The 26698-nt window shown below is 42.0% G+C and overlaps 1 protein-coding gene and 1 long non-coding RNA gene across 3 annotated transcripts in view; one reads left to right on the top strand and one right to left on the bottom strand.

The window, feature by feature from the left end:
* Nucleotides 1–26698, top strand: part of CACNA2D3 (calcium voltage-gated channel auxiliary subunit alpha2delta 3) — an 871068-nt gene that overhangs the window by 486388 nt on the left and 357982 nt on the right. The gene's annotated exons all lie outside the window — the stretch shown is intronic.
* Nucleotides 17764–20245, bottom strand: LOC145519900 (uncharacterized). Its single transcript, XR_014064006.1, has 2 exons — nt 20125–20245; nt 17764–18997 (listed from the first exon to the last, which is right to left on the bottom strand). It is a non-coding gene; the product is annotated as an uncharacterized LOC145519900 (long non-coding RNA).

Here is a 26698-nt window from a genome sequence, read left to right as displayed (position 1 = left end):
GCAGTGTGAATGAGACAGGATCCCTGAAAAGATCTAAATGGGACCTGAGACATCAGAATGCAGAAGTGTTTGAGATGAGTCTTCTTGACCTTTCTCGAAGAGTGTTGTCTGCTTTGTTGTGGCCATTGTCTTCACTGACTTCATTAAAAAACTTGTAGCTGCAGCCAACCACTGTCTGTTCTCCCATTGCCTCTGAGATCTGCCAGTTCATGGTGGGCAGGGGAGCTCTCTGGGCCCCAGAGTCCTGAGCTCACGAAGGGGTTGGCTTGTTGTAGGAACACTGCAGGGCCTCCTGTCATCCTCAGCCCAGCAGAGACTGAGGAGTGAGAGTGAACTGAATTAACCACCCCTCTCATCACCCAGTTTCTCCACATTCTCTGTGCGGTGAGTTGGCCTTCGAGGTGCTGGGACTTTGATCAACCTATGGCAGAAGGTTTGTGTGAAACCCATCCGGGTTTCCTTTTTTTACAAACACGAGTGGGATCTGGAATTGATCCCAGATAATACATCTGCCTCTTAATTTCACTTCAGAGGGGCAGGATGACAAGAAAGGGGATGAAGACAACTAAATGCATTTATGATTTATGCCCCCTGTGATAAATCAATGGATGATTTCTGCCCAAAATGTGGTCACTGCCTGGGTAACTCATACCAGCTGACATATCTGTGAGATGCATAAGGTAATAGCGGCTGAGCCCCCTCCTTGCCATGTGCATGCCAGGCCTCGAACTCCGTACCCTGAGGATGGGAAGGTGGATGTGTGAGGGAGGGGGTGTCTACACACAGGAAGATGCTGCTTTGCTGTCTCCTTTTTTTCTCTCTGGGTCTGTGTTTCCCTTTCTTGTGGCCCTAATGGTGCAGCTTTGTTCAGCCTGTCCTTGGTTCATCTCCAGCATTCCTTGATATGCTTGCCTTTCTCTGTGGTGAGTTAGATTTTTCCATTTCCTAAAGGTGATTTGATCAGGCCAGTTCTTACTAGAGTCCCTCAAAGCAAGTGAGGAGAGTGGAAAATCGCATTAACTCTTTCACTAACTCCAGGAGCCTGCTCTGAATCCCAGATGGCAAGGAGGTTCTGTGTCGAGGGCCAGCTCCAGGCCTTTGGAGGCAGCTCTCTGGCCTGCTAGCAGAGAAGGATGGCATGGGCCCATCTGGCCGGAAAAGGGGCAGGGCCATGACCAATGGGCAGACTGCTGTGCACAAGAAGGCCAGTGGTGGCCCCCATGCCCATGTCCACCATCCTTTTCCTTTGTGCTTTCTTTGTATCCCAAAAGCCCTAACTTTCCTTCCTGGACTTGGAAAGCTATTTCTACATGTTCCAAAATAGATGTTCATTAGAAATTTTCAAAAGTCTATTGAACCATTTTTGGCTGCTTGGCAGTCACATAGCAGCTGGATGACTTACTACCCCACCTTTTTTTTTTTTTTTTTTTTAAAGCATCATCTGAAGCTAATTTATCCAGGAGTAACTTGGGCTTTGGGGGAAAATGTCACATTCGTTTTATAAGTTACCTGCAAATGAAATGAGAAGTTGTGCCTTTCATTTTCCTCTTGTTGAAAAATGTCTTTGTTACTCCATTTTTGCCTTTCTTGAGAAACACTCTGGGTTGCCATTTGAAGAGTTATGCAACATTATTTTCCTTACCTTGCTTTCTGGAAAAAAGTGCCAAAGTCATTTCCTGGGCCTGGACTGGGAGATGCAATCCCCTTTAGATGGGAAAAGGCAGGTAAGAGGGTCCAGAAACTGACACTTTTTGCTGGAGACAGCAAGATCACTGATGTTCCTTATCAGAGTGAAAGCTCAGCGTGGAGGGCTGGCTAGAGGTGGAGGTGCTGGCTATAGGCTGGGAAGTGTGAGGCTTCAGCTGGGGTGCTGGGGTGCTGGGACCAGATCTCCCTGCTTCATACAGACAATGTATAGAAAGGGGAAAAAAGTAAGCCAGCTAGTACAGGTTGTTCATTTGATGTCTCTGCTGATACCTCATATTACTATTGCCCCAGCCAGAGACAATATACCTGCAGCTGTGTTTCTGTGGGACAATGGGGACATCTAATAACATATCGGGATAATCAAAGCTGCCTTTTCTCCAGTGAGGCCCCAAGGGGAAGATATATACTCTACCTTTATGTTATCCAGTGATACTAATCAGAAACCATTGCTGTGGAAACAACTTGTCCTGTTTGGTCCCTTTCTAATGGGAAATCATAAATTAAAACAGAGCTTGATATATTCAGCTTAATGCCAAAATGAAATCCTCACATATTTTGTTGGCTGTTACATAATTAGTTGACTTCTCAAAGGAGTTCTAATTATGCCTATGGAATAAGCACAAGATAATGAAATGCATTCATCTTTCTGGCAAGCCGTCTGTCGCTCAGTACTGAGCTCTTCAGTCAGTCCTCTGGGGTTCTCCTAGCTTGGCCAACGAAGCTTTATTTACAGCCACAGAACTTGGGAGTGAAATACAAACTTATTTTATCATGTACTTCTTTTTTATTCCCTGTAAGGACATTGGTTTTCCTTAGCTTTATATACTGCATAAATAGCCGTGTGTGAAGTAGCTGTAGTAATTCCAAAACATTGATTCACCCTCTTCCCCAATGCCTTACTATGGTTCGTAATCCCACAAAAGCTGCTAGAGACAGAGGGAAAAGGCCAAAGGGAACAAGTTATTTGACTCTGAATTTCGTTTTCTGTAACATTAATACTTAGTAAAAGAGTTGGAGAGATGGATGGATAGATAGATGGGTGTGTGAGTGGATGGTTGGATGAGATGGCAAATGTGTACTTGAGCAGATGGATGCATTTTTAATCAGGAAGGGATATAGATAGAAAATAACTAATTCAGAGAAGTCTACTTTTGGATATATTATCGTGGATTTGATTGTTAGAGAAAACTATGAGGGAAAAGAGGGAATTTATAATAATGAATTAGGTGTAACTAAAAAATAGAGTGGGTCCATTAAACATAGAATACCTTGAATTCCTATGTTTCTTTGCTTGTTTTTTTCATGGTGAGTCATTAGCATGTGACTAAGAGGGTGACAGACGCAAAGTCTGATGCTGTAAAGAGCAATATTGCATAGGAACCTGGAATGTTAGGTCCATGAATCAAGGCAAATTGGAAGTGGTCAAACAGGAGATGGCAAGAGTGAACGTCGACATTCTACGAATCAGCGAACTAAGATGGACTGGAATGGGTGAATTTAACTCAGATGACCATTATATCTACTACTGTGGGCAAGAACACCTTAGAAGAAATGGAGTAGCCATCATAGTCAACAAAAGAGTCCGAAATGCAGTACTTGGATGCAATCTCAAAAATGATAGAATGATCTCTGTTCGTTTCCAAGGCAAACCATTCAATATCACGGTAATCCAAGTCTATGCCCCAACCAGTAATGCCGAAGAAGCTGAAGTTGAACGATTCTATGAAGACCTACGAGAACTTTTAGAACTAACACCCAAAAAAGATGTCCTTTTCATTATAGGGGACTGGAATGCAAACGTAGGAAGTCAAGAAACACCTGGCGTAACAGGCAAGTTTGGCCTTGGAGCACAGAATGAAGCAGGGCAAAGGCTAATAGAGCTTTGCCACGAGAACGCACTGGTAATAGCAAACACCCTATTCCAACAACACAAGAGAAGACTCTACATGTGGACATCACCAGATGGTCAACACCGAAATCAGATTGATTATATTCTTTGCAGCCAAAGATGGAGAAGCTCTATACAGTCAGCAAAAACAAGACCGGGAGCAGACTGTGGCTCAGATCATGAACTCCTTATTGCCAAATTCAGACTTAAATTGAAGAAAGTAGGGAAAACCACTAGACCATTCAGGTATGACCTAGATCAAATCCCTTATGAGTATACCGTGGAAGTGACAAATAGATTCAAGGGTCTAGACCTGATAGACAGAGTGCCTGATGAACTATGGACAGAGGTTCGTGACATTGTACAGGAGACAGGGATCAAGACCATCCCCAAGAAAAAGAAATGCAAAAAAGCAAAATGGCTGTCTGAGGATGCCTTACAGATAGCTGGGAAGAGAAGAGAAGCGAAAAGTAAGGAGAAAAGGAAAGATATTCCCATCTGAATGCAGAGTTCCAAAGAATAGCAAGGAGAGATAAGAAAGCCTTCCTCAGTGATCAGTGCAAAGAAATAGAGGAAAACAACAGATTGGGAAAGACTAGAGATCTCTTCAAGAAAATTAGAGATACCAAAGGAACATTTCATGCAAAGATGGGCTCGATAAAGGACAGAAATGGTATGGACCTAACAGAAGCAGAAGATGTTAAGAAGAGGTGGCAAGAATACACAGAAGAACTGTACAAAAAAGATCTTCACGACCCAGATAATCACAATGGTGTGATCACTCACCTAGAACCAGACATCCTGGAATGTGAAGTCAAGTGGGCCTTAGAAAGCATCACTACGAACAAAGCTAGTGGAGGTGATGGAATTCCAGTTGAGCTATTTCAAATCCTCAAAGGTGATGCTGTGAAAGTGCTGCACTCGATATGCCAGCAAATCTGGAAAACTCAGCAGTGGCCACAGGACTGGAAGAGGTCAGTCTTCGTTCCAATCCCAAAGAAAGGCAATGCCAAAGAATGCTCAAACTACCGCACAATTGCACTCATCTCACATGCTAGCAAAGTAATGCTCAAAATTCTCCAAGCCAGGCTTCAGCAATACGTGAACCGTGAACTTCCAGATGTTCAAGCTGGTTTTAGAAAAGGCAGAGGAAGCAGAGATCAAATTGCCAATATCCGCTGGATCGTCGAAAAAGCAAGAGAGTTCCAGAAAAACATCTATTTCTGCTTTATTGACTATGCCAAAGCCTTTGACTGTGTGGATCACAATAAACTGTGGAAAATTCTGAAAGAGATGGGAATACCAGACCATCTGACCTGTCTCTTGAGAAACCTGTATGCAGGTCAGGAAGCAACAGTTAGAACTGGACATGGGACAACAGACTGGTTCCAAATAGGAAAAGGAGTCCGTCAAGGCTGTATATTGTCACCCTGCTTATTTAACTTCTATGCAGAGTACATCATGAGAAACACTGGGCTGGAAGAAACACAAGCTGGAATCAAGATTGCCGGGAGAAATATCAATAACCTCAGATATGCGGATGACACCACCCTTATGGCAGAAAGTGAAGAAGAACTAAAGGGCCTCTTGATGAAGGTGAAAGAGGAGAGTGAAAAAGTTGGCTTAAAGCTCAGCGTTCAGAAAACTAAGATCATGGCATCTGGTCCCATCACTCCATGGGAAATAGATGGGGAAACAGTGGAAACAGTGTCAGACTTTATTTTTGGGGGCTCCAAAATCACTGCTGATGGTGATTGCAGCCATGAAATTAAAAGACGCTTACTCCTTGGAAGGAAGGTTATGGCCAACCTAGATAGCATATTTAAAAGCAGAGACATTACTTTGCCAACAAAAGTCCGTCTAGTCAAGGCTATGGTTTTTCCAGTGGTCATGTATGGATGTGAGAGTTGGACGGTGAAGAAAGCTGAGCACCAAAGAATTGTTGCTTTTGAACTGTGGTGTTGGAGAAGACTCTTGAGAGTCCCTTGGACTGCAAGGAGATCCAATTAATCCATCCTAAAAGAGATCAATCCTGGGTGTTCATTGGAAGGTCTGATGTTGAAGCTGAAACTCCAATACTTTGCGCACCTCATGCGAAGAGTTGACTCATTGGAAAAGACCCTAATGCTGGGTAGGATTGAGGGCGGGAGGAGAAGAGGACGACAGAGGATGAGATGGTTGGATGGCATCACCGACTCGATGGACATGGGTTTGGGTAGACTCCAGGAGTTGGTGATGGACAGAGAGGCCTGGCGTGCTGCAGTTCATGGGGTCGCAAAGAGTTGGACACGACTCAGCGACTGAACTGAAGAGGGAAAATACCCTAGCCTTCATTCTTTCTTTACACAAAGAATGTTAATAGTAATATCTAATCAAGTGCGAACCGCCTGAAGAGTTCAGGAGGCCAGGATCTACAAGCAGGAGTGCTTCTAGGGTGTTTGGTCTGACATTCTGGGGATGGAGAACCATAATGTCAGGATGTGGATATGATTCCACTATTTTTCAAGAAGGCATCCTTGGCCTTTTGCTGTGTTGAATTACAGTGACAAAATCTCAGTCACTGTTTACTATGATTTATTCCTCAGGTTTAGAATTGTACTCTGAGCTCACTCTTGGCATTTGCTTTGCATCAAGAGGAATTCTTAGTCTTTTAGATTACAAACAAAATCATTCTGTTTCTTCTGATGTTACAAAAGTAAGTATCTTCTGAAAGCCTGCCCAGATTGCTGCAGTGGTAAATCAGTAGGTCATTTGAGCCACTAGACGCAAGTGAGGATGACCCTAGAAGGGAACTCATACAATTGATAAGGAACTACTCCATTTTGTGCTTGCTGTTAACGTTCTTTTAAGACTGCCATGGCCTGCAAGACCCTGAAGGGGTCTGGCATCTTTGTCTCCCAGACTTCACTGCAAACCTGGCCTTTTTTGTGCCAAGACACCTCTCTTTCTTCCTAAGAGGGCGTTTGCAGATACTACTCCATATCAGGAGACCCTCCTCTTCATTACTCAATAAAAGAGGTTTTAACATGTGTCCTAGTTCGTATTCTTTTGTCCTGCTTTTATGTAGGGCAGTATTTCTTTCCTTATGAGCATTAATGTCTGTTTCTTATATTCTTATCAGTGGAACTGTCTTACTATTTGACTCCTTCATTAAACTATATGTTCCACACGTACAGCAGGACCATCTTCATGGGCATGCTACTGGACTGGCAATTGCTCAGGGCTTCTCGTTCAGAATGGCTTTAATGCTCTACCATTACCATCTTGAAATCCTTTATGCTTTTCTGAACAAGGCTGCTCACAATTTAATTTTGTACTGGGCCCTGCAAATCATATGGAAGGTCCTGGGTTGGAGCCATGTGTTTCTATCAGATTTCCAGCATGTGGTATATGCTCAACACATATTTTGTAAAGGAATGTTTCAGTGACAAAAGATGGTCTCCTCTCATTAGTGTGTGCAGTATAAAATGCCTAATACCTAATATCAAGTCAGGATGCTATATATTTCCTTGGCAGCTCACTACTTAATCTTATTCTTTCCATTAAGTTTAGCAAATGCAACCAAAATTGAATTTAAAAGACATGCATATTATGATCTAAGTAAAAATTGATTATATAAAAGGAAGTATAAAAATGTGCTGGTCTGTTGTTAATTTTTTGTTCTATATTTGAATTTAAAGGGTGATGTTTAGAGAGCCAAAATGCTAATTGTCTTGCAATGAGTGCTGTAATAAGCTGGGACAAACACTGCATTGAAGAAAATATCCCTCAAATGATAGAGGAAGTTTAAACAGTGACTGGGGTTAGTGTGTGATAAATATAATGCTTTCCCCTATGCAAGGTCAAGGAAATCCCTGAAATTAAAAAAAAAAAATGTCCAGTTTGATCTTTGCATCACATAATTGGGGAGATCTTGCTCTCCCATTTAGCAAGCTTGGCCAAATATCTGCTGAGGAGTTCATGGAGAAATGGCAGGCATCCCCGTTTTATACAGTGTGCCCATAAGTTTTCTGTCACTTGTCTGAGTTGGACACGTTTTTTCCATTCTCCCTTGCCCACCCCATAGGTGACTGCCGCAGATTGCAGATTTGGCAGGATTTTCCAGGCTGTGCGGGCACAAGCTGTTAATAAATTAGGTGCACAGAAGTGTGATGGCAAGGCGTTTCTTCCTGGAGTTCATAGGCCTTCCAGAACATTTATGTCTCATTACAGCCGGTACAGCAGTTTATGCCCTAATAAATCAGAGAAGCTTTGCAGAGATGGGCTGGACCATAATGAATCTTTCTGTTGGCATCTTCCCTTTACAGAAGCAAATAATGGAGCAAAACCGCCCCATCTGGCCACTCAGTAAGAGAGAACTCACAGTGGGAGCTATTTGCTCAAGCATGACAAAGGTCACTGCAGGTAGCAAGAGCAAAGGGTGACTGTGAGTGACAAGGTGGAATGAAGCCATTTATGAGCCTTTATCACTGTGATTATAGACATTAGCTGGACTGTCAGGGTCCTGTTCTCCCTTCTTGTGATGGGCTCCAGGTCTTCACTGATTTTTCACACTTAATTTCCAGACCTGTTGGATGTTTTGAAGCAGTACAAGTAGACACACACTGCCAGCCAGCCTGGCGTGTGGGCCCATTCACTTTGACTTACATCCTGTTATCTTAATAGGGTGGGCTTTCAGGTAACTGGAAATGGTTGCCAAACAGAGTAAGGGGAGATCACCTTCTCTCTCTGCCTTCCCTCGCCAGTGCAAGGAGATGTGTGATGAAAGCCAAGTAAATATGAAAATTATTATTAATTATGTGGTTAGGATATCAACTTGTCTCTAGTGGAGGTTTACAGAGAGGGAGGTATGATGGCAGGCATCCCATTTTATACATTAAAAACAGTGCCTAGAAATAAGTGAGGAATTTGGTTTTGATCATTTATGCATTTTCACAAGAGAACCCAATCCTCCATTTTGGAAGTAAACATCTATCATTCATTCATCTATCTATCATTTCGTTTGTTCCTAGTAACTGGAATTTGTTTTTATTTGGAGGAAAATTTACCTTGTTTTTCCATCCTAGCTGGTCTGAGCTCGTACACTTTGCAGGGATGTGGAGGAGCTTTGGGTGTGCCTGGCCTTTTTGTTTGTGTTTACTGAGAGGTTTCTGGGAGCCCTTGGGGAAGGGAGTATATCCGGCTATTTCTATTCCACAAAGACTTGCTTGGTGCCTCTTAAGTAATCACTTTGCTGTTGGGAAGGCAGAGGAGAAGCAAGTAAGGGAGTGCACGATTTATCAAAAGTGACAAGGAGAACAGAGCTCCTCCATCAGCCTGAGCTCCCCTCATATTTACATAATACCTTCCTTCCAGAGTTTTCCCCAGCAGATGGTCAGGTGGGGTTCACCGACTCTGCATGAAAATGCAGCTGCAAGGGGCAGGCACAGGGAATATTTTGGGCTATCTCCCAGCAGAATTACACAATGGTGCAAAGAGGGAGGGAGGAAGAGGCAAGGAGGCAAAGTCACTCCCTAGCTAAAGAGGCGCTGAAAATGTGGACTCGGTGCCAAGTGCAGCTTGCAGTTCGGGAGGCTGCCAATGCCCAGTACCCCAAGACTCGGGGAGAGAGTCAAATCCTTGAGGAGTCAGTAACTACAAGTGAGCCTGCCCATCTGCTCTGCTGTAATGGGAAAGTTAGTAAGACTCGATGGGGTCACAGAAGGCCATTAATGCATTGACTGAGGTGATTGGGCTCTGCTGAGGGCAAAAAGAGTCTACCCTTCAGAGGGAGTCTCTAGGTAAGTGGAAAATTCTCTCATTGTCCTGCTTTATAAAGATCCCAGAAGCAAATGAGGCACCTGCTCTGTCTGTGACTTGGCTCTGGGGCTGCTGAGTCCGTATCAGGAGACCCCGTTTGGTATAGAATTTTGAACACACGTGGCTGCTTTTTTTCTTTTTTAAGGTTTCCATTTGAAACTGACTGAGCCGTAGCAGTTATTTAGCACCTTTGCTCTTGGAACAAGTGGCACTTTTGTTGGTTGGTTTCTTAATCAGGTTGACCACTTGGTAGTTCTTAGTAAGGAAGCCTACAGAGAGAAGAGCGAATGCTATGTGTCCCTGGGGATGAAGCCAAGCTGAGAAAATACCCAGAGGGTCTCGGTTCAGTGCCTCACCCCAACTTCCATTTTCTAACCCTACCATGCGAGTTCTAACCCCACAAAGGGCTTTTTCTTCCCCTGAGATCCTGGGCAGATACCAAAACTTGCTCATATATCACATTTCTAGTCTCTAAAATGCATTGCTATGGACTCTGGCCTCACCTTAGAATAAAAGTGAAAGATACAAAGGGTTTGTTGGGAATAGTCTGTGCTATCCCAGACCTGAGCATGCTGGTTTTGTAACTCAACATCACATTTGTGGCTTGGACAGGACTGTGGATGTGTCCTGGAGATGACAGCTTGGCATAGCTAATATGCCAGCTAAGCCACTTTCAAACTGGGTGATTTTGTTCAAATGCATCTGTGCATTGGTCTCCTGTGTGTGAATAAGAATGGCTGTGTTAACTCTCCCAGGGTTATGGTGAGGATTAAAGCAGATGATGCATGTAAAGCCATGGCATGGTGGCTTGCACAGAGTGACTACTCAATAGATGATAACTGTGTTGATGAGGACAGTGACAACACTGCTACTTTGGAAAACTGGAGTCCAAAGACCTGGAAGCTAGTTTACAGGTGACAGATACTTTTACCTTCAGATGCCATCTTCTGTTGTGTTGAGCAAGATTCCAATGCTGTGTATGGGTTCAGTGAGAGAACACTGAAATCAGTTAGGGGTATATGCCTAATGAGAGAGAGAATCAAGGGTGATGGTGTTATCGCTGATGTTTCACTGCTGCCTTAAATAGCTATATAATATGGGAATAAATTCACCTCTTTTAGACCTATTTTTTTAACCTATAACATGAGAAGGTTGGGCCAGATCAGTTTTCTTAAAAGTGTTCAGATAATTTAATGACTACTTTTCCCCACCATGAACTTTTCACCTTCACTGAAATGCAACTCCTTCTGAAGAACCACATTTAAATGATGACTCTTCATGGCTTTGAAAAATACCAAAGGTAATATTTGGTGAAGCCTTAATCCTTAATATTTATAAACTCTTCTCATTCAGAATCTCAACTTCAGTTGGAAATCATTCTGATGGATTTGGCTCACTCTTCAGCTCAATCGCTTCTTTCTCAATATTTGACATTCCTATCTGGAGTGGTCTGCTCTGAGGACCTGTCTACAGATTGACATTGCACTTTCTTCTCTCCACTTTATACTCCATTTGCCTGCTTAACCTGTCTAGGCTGCCCAAGAGGCAAAGAAAAGCCCCAGTCTGTCTTTACACTTGCCAGGCCAGCATCTGTGTCTTCCATGGTAGGTGAGGAATAGCAAGGGAAGTGGCCATGATGATACTGGAAATCTAAAGATTTGTGTTGATTTCTCATTAATAAATAACTTTCATTTTTGTGTTATCCCTAAACGTTGTTGAAAACAATTTTTTTGGTAGCAATAATTCCATGCAGTGACTGTGGGTAACTGATCTCTTTTAGTAAGCAAAACATTAGAATGTGCTTGGGACATAGATATAGCCGCTGGTGTTCCTTTATTCTGCTGCATTATTTCCCCAGAGTGAATAAGTAAAAGAAGAGAACAGAGTGTTAGAGGTTAAGAGTGAAAAGGTTAGAGGGATGGAGGTTTGAGGAAAGAAACAGGGGCAACTGTTGCCTCTGGAAAGTTGGATGAAGAACTGACCAAGAGTAAAGTGCAAGGATGCCATCAAAGGATCGGATTCCATGTGAGAGATTTAGTGATTGAATTAAAGTGAGACTGGTCAACACAGTTGTGTATTTTTCTCCAGGTGTGTTTAGTTGCTTGCTTAGCAACACAGAGGAGGTAGAAACTTGGATGTAATCAGGGTTGAGGTGCCAGTTGGATGGAAAGAGAGTTAATGTAATTGAGAGTGGATTCAAAGGAAATGAGCTTTGGGATCTCAGGTGGGTAAGGAAGGAAGTGAGGATAAGAAACAGGTGATAGACAATGGAGGATCAGGTATTTTGAGGTCCCAGTGGATGGAGGTGAGCTGGTGGTCTGACAGTTGAATACATAAAATTGAGATTTTGAAGGTAACTTGGTATTGGCAATAATAAAGTATGAACAGTGGAAACGATTTTTCATTAGGCTGGACCGTTCATGTGCCCTCTTGTTGATGCCATCTCCTGACCTCTTGATCACTCACGAATGCTTTAGCATTGGGCTCACTGCCTCTTTCTCGCCCTTTTGTTGTCATTCTTGGTGACATTGACATCGACACAGCTGTATCATCTGGTTTCTGAATTCCTTAACACCATCCCTCCCAAAGATGGTCTCCTCTCTCCACTTCCAACACCTACTCCCATGCTTACATCCTAGACTTTGACTCATTTTTTTCTTTCTTCCATAGAACCACTTTAAAGGAACTGTGCTCCTTACACATTATAGAGCTGATTGAAGGGAAAGTAAATGGGGGTGGAGGTGGTTGAAATGGATGCATTGGTTTCATTGCCAACTTGTGCTTAAGTCTTGGTGTGACCTTGATAGATGCTAACTCTATACCTGGGCATTGTAGGGTTGCTCTGAACCTCTTGCAACAGGGTGTATGTTGTAGGGTGGTGAACAGGGGGTGTGCTGGGCCCTGCATGCTGGACTGTTTGCAGAGCAGAGGAGTTCAGATAAACGAGCCAGGTGAAAGTGGAAATCTGGGAAAATGACCTTTTGCTTCATCTCAATGTCTAGGTCACTGGGATCCATGGGCTGGCAGGAATTCCAATGAGCAGAGACCCAACTCATTTTCTCCAAAGAGTACTCCTGACATTCTGTTAACCAAAGAAGGTCAGAGGAGCGCTGCCAGCTGTCTGCCAAAGAGAGGGCAGAGTGAATTAATTAAAACTAAAAATAAACCTTGACTGGAATTGCTGTTGTAGTTGGAGGGAAGATAGACTGGCTAGAGCTAAGAATTTTGAGGCCATCTCCCTTGCATTTAACTGTGACCCTTAAAATGACCGAGGTAGAGAAATGGCTTTTGGCATTAGGTAGGTCATGTCCATATTGCGTTAGTTCTGGTTCTGCACATTTAGGGAGTTATGGAATTGTTTTTGCTTTTTAAACTCAAATGATGTGTGGTCTTTGAGGTAGAAAGGAGTTGATACATACATATGAATGCCCTTGAACACAGCCCCCTGGTTAAATAAATATATGTTATCCCAAGAACAAAACTTTTCTGATCTACTTTGGATGAATATGGACAAATATAAAACTTGGTTTTTCTTTTTTGTACCACCAAATAGATAACTTTACATGCTAAACTTAAAACTGTTGAAATGTTGGATGCTCTTGAATAGAAAATAGTAAAAGTACTTGGTTATCATGAGCCTTATAGCCACTTGCTAAAAAGTAAACTCAGCTGGCTTATTTTATACAAGTAAACTTACTTTTGGTAGTTCTACAAAAGGAGAAAGTAAAAAGGAAAGGCAGACCTGAGCATATACGATATCTTCCAAGTTTTCCTTTTTTTCAAGACCAAGAGCTATAAATGGCAAGATTAAGTTGATATTTGAACTAAGAAAAATTTAGCTCTCATCATCTGAGCTTACAAACTGTGATCGTCAATAAAAAGAATTGCCCTCTATTTCAAGACAAATGGATGTAAATTCACTTCAAATAAGCATCAAGGTTTAACATAATTTTGAAAGCAATGTGTTATTAATTATGGATTGTGTAGTGTGACTAGGTGAAAATTCAATTAATGGTTGAAATAATTACAGTAATGATATTTGAAGAATTGTCTTTTGTAGCCAAAGTTTTTTTTACTCTTCTGTCCCAGGAATATGTTAAAAATCATGTTTTATTATATGAAATACTGTAGCTTTTATCCTAGTCAATTCATTATTTGGGAGGGGAAAAAGTCAAGTCTCGGAACCAAAGTGAATATTGGAATTGTGTTACAGTGTCCAACACTACAGTGGGAGAGTTGAATAATTAAGCCTTGGAACAGGGGGAGAAGAAAGAGGAATTTTAGTCTTTTTAATAAAATTAGATAAGTTTATCAGAGATAGAGTAAGGATGATGGGCCACAGTATTTAGAAGTAAAAGTTGAGTTACCTTTAGAATCTTCAGTCATAAATTTGTGATGAGAGAAAGAAATGAAGCAAGATGTAAAAATTACAGTTTTTCAGAAAAAAAGATGATTTTTAAAAAGGAAGGAGTAGGTGTAGGTAGATCTAGATGGGCCTGGTTTTTGAAGACTTTTACTTAATATGATTATCTGAATCTGAAGGATCTGAAAAAATGTCTCAGGGCTTAGATCATTGGAGGGGAGAGGTCCAAGGGGGCCCTAGGACAGTAGGTTTGCCTCCTATTTTAGACGGACCCTTCTGATTTGCCTAGAGATTTCCAAGAGTGAAACCTTCCCTGTTGACTCAGACCGCAGAGAATCTGCCTGCCTATGCAGGAGATCTAGGTTCGATCCCTGGGTCAGGATGATGCCCTGGAGAAGGGAAGCGCTATCCACTCCAGTGTTCTTGCCTGGAGAATCCCGTAGACAGAGGAGCCTGGTGGGCTACAGTCCACGGGGTTGCAAAGAGTCAGACACAATTGAGCAGCTATCACTTTCACTTCACTTCCAAGAATAAAGTGGTCTGACCATAGCAGAAGTTAAAATGCCTTCTCCTCTAAGATTCAGTGGCTGTGTGATTTCAAGTTGCTATCTGTAAAAAAAATAAGGTGGCAAGAAGGGAGACTACCATTGAAGAATTCAAGAGGGAGAGCTTTTAATAAGAGAGGAGGGACAAAGAGGAAATCCCAGAACTTCAATAATACATGAGGGAAAAGAACAAAATTAAGAGTAGATGAACAAGTTAATTAACTGCATAGAGATTTCCACTTTTGGGAAAATTTGCTTTTTCTTCACATTTGAAAATATAAATGATAATGTTCCAGGGAATTGAAGACAAAGACACTGACATTATGATCAGATGGGGAAAACATATAGTGGTGGCTCAAGTAAGGGACTGTGCTGGAATCCTGAGGAAACTGGCTCTTAAACATAAGTATTCAGAGTTCAAGTATAAGTCTCTTCATAGTGGACAGTGGCATGAGTCAGGATGCAGGACACTTATATTGAACACTAAGAGCTGAGAAGATGGGTTAAACTGCTCAAGACTTACCTGCCGGTTGTCCTCTGTAGAGAATATACCCAAGCTCCAGTAGGGACCAAGTCCCTCTTGTCTCTGGGATGCCCTCCACTTGAACCCCTTAGGTCCTTTTCTTAGCATCCCTATTGTTGTTTTAGTTGGTTAGTTATCCAGCTCATTTGTAACCCCTTAGACTGTAGCCAGCCACATTCCTCTGTCCATGAGATTTCCCAGGCAAGAATACTGGAGTGGGCTGCCATTTCCTTCTCCATTCAGCCTCTCTAATGGTCCCTTAAACTCCACAGTGAAAGCAGAGGGGCTTTGGGGCACTTTGAATCCTGTGGGTATAAATACTGCTAAATAATCAGACCCGTAAGACTGCCAGAACTGGCTGGCTCTCAGTATTGTTACATTCAAAGAGGCTTATCTCTTCCTCGATCTTCTTTTTTTTTTTTTAATAAATTTATTTATTTTAGTTGGGGGCTAATTACTTTACAATATTGGAATAGTTTTTGCCATACATTGACATGAATCAGCCATGGGTTTACATGTGTTCCCCTTCCTGGACCCCCCACTCACCTCCCTCCCCATCCCATCCCTCTGGGTCATCCCGTTGCCCCGGCCCTGAGCAGTTGTCTCATGCATCGAACATGGAATGGTGTTCTGTTTCACATATGATAATATACATGTTTCAATGCTATTCTCCCAGAACGTCCCACCCTCACCTTCTCCCTCAGAGTCCATAAGACTGTTCTATGCATCTGTGTCTCTTATTCTGTCTCGCACATAGGGTTATCGTTACCATCTTTCAAATTCCATATATATGCATTAGTATACTGTATTGGTGTTTTTCTTTCTGGCTTACTTCACTCTGTATAATGGGCTCCAGTTTCATCCATCTCAATAGAATTCCTCGATCTTCTTAAAGTACACTCGTCTTATCCTACCTTAGATAGATAGTCAAGGAGAGAGGCTGAGGAAATAAGGAAGTTCCATGACTGTTGAGTCAGAGACTGAGGACTCCAAATATGGGATGAGGAGCCTCTTTACATGCATCAGTCCCAAGGGAGTTGAAGTACCAAAGCGATTTAGCCATGGTCAGATCCCTTTGGTTTCTTAAAATGTGATGTACCTCCAAATATTTGTTCAATGCCATACCCTCTGCCTAGGATGATCCCTAATCTCTCCCTCAAATTCCTATTCATCCTACAAATTCTCACTAGAAAACTCTTGGTACTGGCAATTGCTAATTTAAGAACTGGATTCAGAAGTCCATGTAGATCATTCCTTTAACGTGTGCTTCATCGTGGGTTCAAGGTCAGCAAAATAACAGACTTGCTCGCATTGAGAAGATCAGTTGGACTCAAAGGAGAAACCATTTCTCATTTTTAAATAAAATGGCAACTCTAATCTAAATACTTCCTGTAGTGAGTAAAATGACCTTTTGGGCAATTGCCAAATTTGAAAATTATTAGTTTTTACACGGCCCTGGGGAAATTATTGCTTGTCAGTCTGATCCAATTAAATTCTGGCCTCTTTATATAGGGATAGTCTTAATTTAAATTTTGAAACTTTTAAACTGCAGAATCAAATCTTTTATTGCCTCTCTGACCCTGAATCAGTGTGATAGATATGAGTGAAATTTTTTACGGATGTTAATTTACATTCTAAAACCTGTACTTTATGAACACGGATACCAGCGTGTAGAGATATTTTAGTCCTTCCTCTTTCATGTGGGGACAAAAGATACTTCTATTATGCAAACTGCTTTTGTAGGAGCAGGTGCAGGGCCTGGGTGGGGGGGGGCGGGAACTGTGAAATACCCTCCAGATTCATTCAGAGGCTACAAAATTGTTTACCAGGAAAAAAACAAAAACCAATTATATCAGTGGATCAAATGTATAGATATCTTTAACAAAGATACGCCTTCACATAATTGTGGAAAAGGAGAAGCTGATAATCTTACACAGCTCAACAACGTTTCTTTTCATTTTAAGGTTTTGTTCTGTTGGCTGCACAGATGTTTTTAATTTTTCGGGTGTGTTTATATGTTTGCAAGTTTCTGAGGCTGTGCTGATGAATGGAGTTTTTATTGAATTTATATGTACCTTTCAGATAGTAAAAATGTGCTTAAGCTTCTTCATCTTGCCCCCTACCCCCAATCTGGGTCTTATCTGAGGAAACTTATTCCACTGTCTTAGTATCCTTCGCATTTTCCCTGATCTGTGCCTCTATATGCTACTATAATTAAAATATTTGAAAGGGGAAAAATGACATTTAGGAATTTAGTGGCAGGACCACAAGACACTGGATTCATTCTTGATGGTTTTCCTCTTGGTTGGCAAAAATTGACACAGCAGAAGTGATCCTCAGTGTGCATCTCATTATGCCATCTTCTACAGAAAAAAACATTCACTTCCAAATTACAGTCAGGACCTTTGAATGCTTGGGAATTTTGGAGAAGGTATAACCATTTTATTAATCTTAAAAATGAAATTATAATCTACAGGATGTAGAGATGAGGGAACCCTTCCTCCGGGTCAGTTACTCTCCCAATGTGTAGTGAGCACTCCCTCCCTGTCCAAAAGCTGTGCTGGCCACGAGGGGCATAGGGCAACAGCCCAGAGGACGTGTAGGTGCCTTGGTCCTCCGAGTGGGAGAGCTCTGCTGTCAAGAGAGAGAATGTATCTGTTTTGTTTGTTTCTTTGGTTAGAATCTAATGGCTTCCCTCCCCTCACAGACCTTACAGCTATGCGAAGTTCTTATTTGTGAAATTTACCCTTTGTGTTCTAGTTCATAAAATTCTAGGGAACTAGAAATTAAGTGACTTGTCCAAGGTTACAGCACTAATATATGGAGACTTTGAATTTGAATCCACGTTGGCATGACTGCAAAGTGTTACATTCTACTGTGTTGCACTGCCTCCTTTTTAGGTCTTGTTTATATAAAACAGAACAAAAACAGCACACACTCCCTCCAAACCCTATCATATAATGAAAAAGAAGCTTATTTCATACAATGTAATGTAAGATATAAGGTAATTGACAGTTCAGTCACTCAGTCGTGTCTGACTCTTGCGACCCCATGAATAGCAGCACGCCAGGCCTCCCTGTCCATCACCAACTCCCGGAGTCTACCCAAACCCCTGTCCATCGAGTCGGTGATGCCATCCAGCCATCTGATCCTCCGTCGTCCCCTTCTCCTCCTGCCCCCAATCCTTCCCAGCATTAGAGTCTTTTCCACTGAGTCAACTCTTCGCATGAGGTGGCCAATGTATTGGAGTTTCAGTTTCAACATCAGTCCTTCCAAAGAACACCCAGGACTAAGCTCCTTTAGGATGGACTGGTTGGATCTCTTTGCAGTCCAAGGGACTCTCAAGAGTCTTCTCCAACACCACAGTTCAAAAGCATCAATTCTGCGGCACTCAGCTTTCTTCACCGTCCAACTCTCACATCCATACATGACTAATGGAAAAACCATAGCCTTGACTAGATGGACCTTTGTTGGCAAAATAATGTCTCTGCTTTTAAACATGCTATCTAGGTTGGCCATAACCTTCCTTCCAAGGAGTAAGCGTCTTTTAATTTCATGGCTGCAGTCACCATCAGCAGTGATTCTGGAGCCCCCCAAAATAAAGTCTGACACTGTTTCCACTGTTTCCCCATCTATTTCCCATGGAGTGATGGGACCAGATGCCATGATCTTAGTTTTCTGAATATTGAGCTTTAAGCCAACTTTTTCACTCTCCTCTTTCACTTTCATCAAGAGGCTCTTTAGTAATGGAGAAGCATAATTATGTGTGTGGACCAAAAGATCTTCTATGTTTTATATTGTTAGAACATGAAGAATGCAATCAATAGGAATAGGATTAAACCATTTGAAGTTCAAAAAACAAATGTTGTTAATGCACTCAGAATGGACTTTAAATAGGCCATTTTTTATAACCATGCCTGGAAACCTGAGAAGGTAGATGTGTCTTCTTCTCATAAAACTGTCAGTAGTTATTCCAAAGCAGCAGGATTAGGGAGGAGCCAGAGGTGACCAGCTACTAGTCTCTGCTTGGGGAGACCGAGTTGACACTAAATGCATACTTACTGCCTCAAGGCCCACTGCCTTCTGCACAGCTGGGTCAGCTCTGGTGACATCTTTGAAGCTGAGCTGTTAAGTTTAGCATCTGAGCTGATTAAGTTTATGTCAAGGCAGTGCTGTGAAAATATGAAAAGCGAAAATTGAATCCTAGTTATCTTGCAAAGGCAACTAGATAAAGGTTCTTATAAACAAACCAATATAGATTGTATCCTCTTCCTTTGCACTCTCTCTACAAAGTTTTTCTCTGACATGAATAAAAAGGAAGAAGAACTAGAATTTCATTTCTGAAATGAAACACTTAGCATCAGATTTCTCCATGCATTTCCTACATGCCACTCACCTACTCCTGCCTAAAGTTGCTGGATGATAACTTGCGTGAGATGGGGACTCCTTACAAAGAGGAGTCCTAAGCCCTCTGTTCCCCTGGGGAAGGGCTTTTGGAAAGAGCTTCTCTGTGTCAGCCAGCTTGCTAGGTCCCAAAATAAAAATCATAGAAACAAACACACAAACCAAAACCCTCCATGTGGAAGTGTACAGCAGTGTGATGTATGGGTTACAAGCTTGGATTCAGAGTCCAGTGACTAGCATTTGAATCCAGACCTTGCTACTCGCTAACCCGGAGAGCAGGGACAAGCACTCCAGGAGGAATTTCTTCAACTAGAATGTGGAAATAATGGGTACTTATCTCAAAAGTGATGAGGATTAAAATAATGCACACAATGTACCTAGCATGGTGTTTGGGGCATGGAAAGCTCTCCCGCAAAGATTGCTGACATTCTTCCTCTTCTCCCAGTTTTATGATTACCACAACTGTCAACATTTATTAGTTGCCTAGGCTGCTATAACAAAATACCACAAACAAAGTGGCCTTAGACAATAGGAATTTATTCTCTCAGTTCTGTAGACTAGAAGTCCAAAATAAAGGTGTTCGCAAGACCATGCTCTCTCTGAAGGGTCTGGAGAAGAATGTGTTCCATGCCTCCCTCCTGTCATCTGGAAATTGCCAGCTATCCTTGGTGTTCTCTGGCCTGTGACAGGATAACTCCAGTCTCCACCTCTGCCTTTATGTGGCTATCTTTCTGGAGTGAGTCTGTGCTGAAGTTTCTCTCTTTGTCTACCGGTCATTGGATTAGGGTCCACCTTACTCCAATGTGAGCTAATATTAACTTGATTATGTCTGCAAAGACCCCAATTCCAACAAAGGCCAAGACCACAGGTACCAGGGTTTAGGACTTTAACATACCTTTTTTGGATTCATACATCAGCAAGCAACAAACCGTATCTTCATTTTAGGCCCAAGAGAGCCTTGACTTCATCTGTCAGATCCTCAAAAGTCACCCTCTGCTATACCTTCTTCTCTTTGCACATGAGTGGACCTTGCCAATGGTGTTAACATTTGCTTAGCAGTTGCTTCATGAAACTTGTTCTGTCTTGTTTTCCTCTGATGCATTTTGCGGTTTCAGTAGTTATTGTAGATAACTGCATAAACAGCAGGAGATACTCTTACCTTCCTCATTTCCTGTGAGGCCCAGGAGACATCATGTGAAATTCAAAACCGTTATTAAATGTTTGTCTTGTTCAAAAATGTTCCTCTCTGTTGAACAGCTCTCAACTGATCATAGAAATGGTGAGAGCAGTCTAGTGGGCTCAGTCTGATAAGGGTGAGCATTAGCTGGATGGCCTGAATCTCAGCCAGATAAGAGGAAGTCTGAAAAGTCAGACTTTGTCCTTCAGTCCATTTTTTTTGCTGTCTGTGATGCATGCTTTCCACCTGCTTGGAGCACAGGAATCTGAAGAGATCTCTTTTCACCTTCAAAGTCAGTAAGATGGGAAAGCCCTGATTTTGAATAAATATCACCTTATGACTTATCAGTTCCTGCATGTGTGTCTTGGTAGCTGGGCCAAATGTGGAAAATGATGATGTTCTGGAGCACAAAGATCTGTGGACCACTCAGCAGCTGGAAGTGAAAAGGGATGGACTCTGGGAGACTGAGAGGTCATGGACTGGTTCCAAAAATGAGAAAGAACTAAAACAGCTGAAGTGAACAAGCAAGCGAGCAAACAAACAAAATCCTTGAATTGAATGAATGCATCAGAGATCCTTAAAGTTTGTCTGCAAAATGCCAGATAGTAAATGTTTTATGCTTTCTCAACCATTATAGTCTCTGCTACAATTACTCAACTCTATGTTGTAGCACGAAAGCAGCCATAGATAATATGTAAAGAAATGGTTATGACAGTGTTCCAAGGAAACTTTATTTGCAAAAATAATGGTGGGCCTGATTTAGCTCATGGGCCGTAGTTTGCCAACCCTTGGAATGAATCAGTCAACTTGACTATTTTCCTTCTGATTTCTAGAAGCTACTTCTTATTATTTTCTTCTGCCACCTAGAATCTTATTTCCTTCCTTTTTCTAGAAACTATGTGCGTGTGCTAAGTTGCTTCAGTCGTGTTTAACTCTTTGCAACCCCATGGACCGTAGCCTGCCAAGCTCCTCTGTCCATGGTATTCTCCAGGCAAGAATACTGGAGTGGGTTGCCATGCCCTCCTCCATGGGATGTTCCTGACCCAGGGATTGAGCCCACATCTCTTATGTCTCCTGTATCATCAGGCAGGTTCTTCAGTACTAGGGCCACCTGGACTTCCGTGGTGGCTCAGCTGGTAAAGAATCTGCCTGCAATGTGGGAGACCTGGGTTTGATCCCTGGGTTGGGAAGATTCTCTGGAGAAGGAAACGGCTACCCTCTACAGTATTCTGGTCTGAAGAATTCCATGGACTGCTTTCTAGAAACTATACAGTACAGCAATTAGGAGATGAATTCTAGAGAAAGAACACCAGGGTGCAAATCCTGCCATTGCTGTTGACTAGAAAAGTAATTGTAAGCTCTGTTTTCTCCTCTGGGAAGATAATATAAAGCATCTAAAGTGCTTAGCATGGTGGCTGACTCATTATAACTACCTAATAATTGTTGGCAGTTAGCTGTGACTACAGACAATTTCAGAATGACTTCTTGTTTGTCAGTACCACCCTTTGAATCATTTTGTGTCTTGTGGGGTTTTTTCAGTTGCTATCACCTGATTATTTCCTCTACCTCCTCACGTGAAATCACCACACTCTCTTTGCTTTCATGCTACAGTTATCATCTTACTTGGTGGGTATCCTTATAGTCTGTGGGATGCTAGAGGACAAGGTGAGCCCTCTTGTCCCTCTGCCCCAAGTAGTAATCATTAGGTACTTGCTTAATTATCTATCTGTTACAGAAATACTTCTTACTAAGGTGGGAAGTGCCCTGTTTCTCATAGCAGGGCTGTATTACTTCAAATGAGGAAATAGAGCTATCTTCTTATCTAGCTAGACCAGGGTTTGCCAAAATACAACCTATGAGCCGAATGTGGACTGCCACCTGTTCTTGTAAATAAAATTTTATTGGAACACCACCATGCTCATTCATTTATACATTGTCCATGATTGCTTTTTCACAAAGTGGCTTAGTTAAGTAGTTGGGATAGAGACTATATAGCCCTCTAGGCCCAAGATATTTACAGAGAAAGTTTGTTGACTTCAGGCTAACACTTCCTTAGTACCCTAACACTTGCTGCCATTAAACTGCAGGTGGTTCAGACCTAGTACTTGAGACTTATATGCACAGAGATATAAAGTTGTCTGCCAATATAAAAATTCATAGTCAAGTGTTAAAGTAATAGATTGAATCTACAGACCAGCAGGGGATAAAAGAAAGTTTCCATTACCGGGTTTAGGTTTAAATGTCTTCCCAGTTTACATTGTATTGGTTTTCAGACTGAAAGTTAAGCTTAGTATTTGGCTGCAGTTCCCAAATTGTGTGCCACGGCATCTCAGGGCGTGGCAGCATAATCTTAGGAGCTCTGCTGGATATTTTAAATTTCCAAAGGAAGCACAATAACAGTCAACACTGACACTTCTTGAATGATCAGCTTCAGTAGATCATTGCTACTTTCCTTTCATTGTTGTCATATCTTTGTGAGGATGGGTTTTTGGCAGTTATTGTGCCTGAAAAAGCAAATACATGGTATTTGCACATGGTATTTTCACAGGTGAAAATCAAGGAAATGAAAGTGTTATTACCTAGTCTGATTTTGAGACTTGCAAACTTGTGCCTGGTTCTTCAGAAGTAAATATACAGCTGTTGAAGAGTGATATAAAATATTATTTTTCCAATGTCTATTAAGTTGTTGGGATATAACTACTTAATAAATGAAAATAGTAGAATTTTTTTTCTTTTGACCTAGGCTTATCATGAATTGAGAAGATTTTGGCATCTCTGATCTCTAGTCTTTATAAATGCTAGGAAGAAGCATTCAATATGTTCTGATATTCAAGTGGGACTTTTCTGGGGGAAAACAACTTCCAAAATTTTTCTTTTAAGGAAATCAGAACTCTGGTAGATAGAAGGGAAAACAGAAGATGGATCAAATTAAAATTAGCTGGTTAATATATCCAAAAATTTTGGAAAGAATTAACTAAACCAAAAGTAATCACTTGGATTCATCAATAAATAATAACTTAATGCTTGTTGTATGTGGAGACATGACACTGAGCAGAAAAGCATGTGTTTGCAGGAGTCACTGTAGGAATCTCAGAAAGCAGCTTGACTTTCTAGGTGCCATGAGTCTCCTATACCCCATCTTGTGCTGTGCTGAGTCATGTCAGTCGTGTCTGATACTTTGTGACCCCGTGGACTGGGGCCCAGCAGACTGTTCTGTGGGCTGCCATTCCCTTCTTCAGGGCATCTTCCTGATGCAGGGATGAAACCCACTTCTCTCCCGCATTGTAGGTGGATTCTTTAACACTAGCACCTCTTGGGAAACCCTATACCGCGTGCGCGCGCCCATGTGTGTGTGTGTGTGTGTATGTTAGTTGCTCAGTTGTGTCCGACTCTTTGCGACCCCATGGACTGTAGCCCACCAAGCTCCTCTGTCCGTGGAATCCTCTAGGCAGGAATACTGGAGTGGGTTGCCATTCCCTTCTCCAGAGAATCTTCTTGACCCAGGGATCAAACCTGGGTATCACACTTTGCAGGCAGATTCTTTACCTTCTGAGCCACCAGGGAAGCCCCTACACCCCATACTCGGCTGAATTTGATTTTCAAGGAGTTACTTGGAGCAGTGCTTTACAAGCTGCTCCTCCACACTGGCGGAGCACCTAGAAGGCGTTCGAAGTCATACTGGTGTTAGATACATGTAATCACTAGAAAACCTTCTCTACTGAGAACAGTTCTGCCTGTAGGCACTCTTTGTCTCTATACCTTGTCTGACAGCTTTTTTTTTTAACCCATAAGAATAACTCTGTGAAATTTTTTGTCTTTGCATTGCCATTAACTAGAATGCTCTCACTTAATGATATACTTTGATTTCCCTCCTAGTTTTATTATCTTTCATGTTATGTAAGCTACTTCTGATGTTTCATATTTTCTTATTGTTTATAAGAATCACCATGGCCTTTAAAAACAGAAGACAAGGGCTAGTGGTAAATCCTTAATTAATGCCTTACGTGGCTGTTTGTCCCTAAGAGCACAGAGTTCTTATTCCTTACTTTTTATTAATTGGTCAGATATTCATTATAAATATCCTGCATCTTCCAGATTGCTTGCTGTGGTTAGCCCAAGTAGAAGCCATTTGTATCTGTAAAGAGCCCTTTCTTCTTTCTTTCTTTCCTCCCTCTTTTCCATACTCATTTTTTGGTTATGTTTTTTTACTTTCTCCTTTCCTTCTTCCCTTTGTCTTCTTTCCTGGGGATGTCCAGGAAAAACAAGAAGGAGTGAGGAGAAAGGATGGAAGAAAAGAAAGAGGAAGGCAGTTTGCACGGCTGTTAAGAGCACCACATTTGGAATCAGTGAGGTTTGTATTTCTGTTTTCTCCCACTTGGCTGCACACACACTGTACTTTAGACCTCAGTTTTCAGCCTGCATTATGGTGACAGTAGAATGGGTTCTAAGGATTGTTGTAAAGGCTGAATGAGGTCATAGGTGTATGGCATGTGACAGGGCTCCTGACACAGAGAAGTTGCTCAGAAGTCATAGCTGCTCTTACTCATGCTAATAATCGTAGTGATAGTTGCTAAACCATGCAGTTCGGTGACTTTCTCTTCCTTCTGTTAGCAGAAGCATTTGACAGAGTTGCTCTCTCCCCTCCTTGAGGTATTCTCTTTACTTGGCGTGCCAGGACGCTCAGGTCTCTTGATTTTTCTGCTCTGCTCAGCCTCTCCTCAGTTCCTTTTTCTCACGCATTATTGATCAGTGCATGGTGAAACAATTTTCGGTTGTTTGACTGTCGATTTTTCATTTACACAGCGTCTAGAATAGAATCTCTGGAAGGATTTGGGCTTGTCTTCTGGAGAAGGCTACCTTTTAGGAGTAATACAGCAAAACGCAACTCATTTGAGGACCTGTCCTTCCTACTATTCTACTTCATGATATTGCGTGGCCTACAAATGACAAGAAAGTATAAAGTTTGTCCATTAAGCTTTTCTCTATTTTTTGATGCGTTTATTTTTTAAAAAAATAGAAGATGACTTTTCATATAAGAGCATGGCATCCGGTCCCATCACTTCATGGCAGATAGATGGGGAAACAGTGGAAACAGTGGCTGACTTTATTTTTTGGGGCTCCAAAGTCACTGCAGATGGTGATTGCAGCCATGAAATTAAAAGATGCTTACTCCTTGGAAGGAAAGTTATGACTAACCTAGACAGCATATTAAAAAGCAGAGACATTACTTTGCCAACAAAGGTCCGTCTAGTCAAGGCTATTGTTTTTCCAGTAGTCATGTATGGATGTGAAAGTTGGACTATAAAGAAAACTGAGCACCTAAGAATTGATGCTTTTGAACTGGGGTGTTGGAGAAGACTCTTGAGAGTCCCTTGGACTGCAAGGAGATCCAACCAGTCCATCCTAAAGGAGATCAGTCCTGGGTGTTCATTGGAAGGACTGATGCTGAAGCTGAAACTCCAATATTTTGGCCACCTGATGTGAAGAGCTGACTCATTTGAAAAGATCCTGATGTTGGGAAGGATTGAAAGCAGGAGGAGGAGGGGACGACAGAGGACGAGATGGTTAGATGGCATCACCGACTCAATGGACATGAGTTTGAGTAAATTCTGGGAGTTGGTAATGGACAGGGAGGCCTGGCGTGCTGTGGTTCGTGGGGTTGCAAAGAGTCGGACACGACTGAGCGACTGAACTGAACTTATAAATATTGTAACCCTCTATACTAATGGCTTGGGCCGTGTCAGTTCTTAGGAAGAGGGACTGGGTTCTAACCATGCAAAGCCCTCTGTAGCCTTGTGATAGCTTCCTCTGAAGGAAAGAAAATGAAGCTGCATCACAGGGCTTTGAAATACTCGTGAATAAATGTCAGGCCACAGAAATAGCCTCCTTCTCAGTTAAAGTGTGGTCCCACCTTGGGCTGACTCTTTTGCTCCCCTCCACAGAGTGTTCTGTCCAGATTTCAGCAGCAGCTGGGCACTCTGCTGTCAGGTGATGTTGTGAGGGCTCTAAGATGCCACACAAGTAGTGCGACTATATAATCAGCAAAAGAGCACATTTAGGGCTTCACTGATTAGCTTCCAGTCACACATGGCAGGATTGTTCAGTTCAATGAGAAGGAGAAGGAAGGGGTGTGTGTGATGGCAGCCTTCAGCCTGCCTGGCCAGGAAGAGGTTATCAGAACTCCAAAGGAGGGTGCCAAAAGCACATACCCAGCAGACAGCTTAGAAAGAAAAGCAATTATACTAATCTCTAGCTTAAAGTCCTTAGTTTATTAACATGAAAATGAGCAAAT

Source organism: Giraffa tippelskirchi, chromosome 9, assembly GCF_054371585.1.
Source record: "Giraffa tippelskirchi isolate mGirTip1 chromosome 9, T2T-mGirTip1v1.2.pri, whole genome shotgun sequence".
NCBI classification, from domain to species: domain Eukaryota; kingdom Metazoa; phylum Chordata; class Mammalia; order Artiodactyla; family Giraffidae; genus Giraffa; species Giraffa tippelskirchi.
Note: the sequence above shows the minus strand (reverse complement) of the source record. Positions and strands in the feature narration are given on the sequence as shown.